Consider the following 1,244-nt stretch of genomic DNA (forward strand, 5'->3'; position numbering starts at 1 on the left):
AGCGATAATAAGGTGAATGCCGTAGGAGTGACAGAGATGGTAATAAAGCACTCTTAGTGCCGCATTGTGCCTTTGAATGTAGGTCGTTCCCGCGTGTGTTGGTCAACATGCAAAAATGAAACCCTCTGTACCAGACTTCAATCCGGGCGATTTAAGGAAAGCAAACGTTAGCTCACAAGACTTTGACTGATCCTTCACATTTCTGTGGAAGATATCGTGCATCCTCTTATCGAGAAGCTGTTCACGAAAGTTTTTCTCTTGTGCTTTCTTAATCCGGGCTTTCAGGAGTGAGTACTCGAGATAGATTAGATTTGATGCATTTTGCTCACCCGTAATACTGAAGTCAAGTCCGACTGTTTCAGCAGCCTCCTCCGCTGCTTTGTATAGAAATGCTCCTTTGCCCACTTCTTCGTGATTCCTGACCATTTTAAGAAGGGGGTCTCTTCCATTTGCAACTCTATTTGCTGTGCTCAGAATAATCCTGTTGTGGAGACATTCAAGACTCAATATTCCGCGACCCCCTTGACGGCGTGAGATGTACAGTCGCGGAACGGAAGACTTAAGATGCATGCTTTTTTTCATGTGCATAACCTTTCTTGTCCCGATATCAAGAGATCTGAGCTCGTTCTTCGTCCATGGAACTACTCCAAATGACTAGATTAGTACCGGGACGGCAAGCATGTTCGTTGCAGATACTTTGTTCCTCGCCGACAGTTCGGAAGACCAAATCTGTCGGATGTAACGTTTGTATCTGCTTCGGAGAGTATTCTTTATAGATGTCACATCCTGAATGCGGCCCTCCTGTGGCACACCCAGGTATATATAAGTCTCTCCAGCGCAAAGATGTCATATGGCGCTTCTATCAACGAGCTCAGGATCTTCAGGGATGTCATTAAGTTTTCCTCGCTTCAAATAAACCTTGGCGAATTTGTCTAACCCAAATTCCATTCCAATTTCCTTAGTATATCGTTCGACAGTCCCCAGAGCTAGATGCAGTTGCTCTCTGTTTTTAGCATAGATCTTAAGATCGTCCATGTTAAATACATGAGTGACCTTGTACTTTCGATCTGCAGGTTTGTCGCACAAGTACCCGTCGGAATGGCGCAGTGCTAGAGATAGTGGCAATAATGTAAGGCAAAGTAGAGTGGGCTCATGGTGTCGCCCTGAAAGACACCTATCTGAAACGTGACCTTGTTAGTTGTCACACGATTTTTTCCAGATGAGATAGTAAATCTGGTTTTCCA

This window comes from Belonocnema kinseyi, chromosome 3 (assembly GCF_010883055.1).
Source record: "Belonocnema kinseyi isolate 2016_QV_RU_SX_M_011 chromosome 3, B_treatae_v1, whole genome shotgun sequence".
NCBI lineage: Eukaryota > Metazoa > Arthropoda > Insecta > Hymenoptera > Cynipidae > Belonocnema > Belonocnema kinseyi.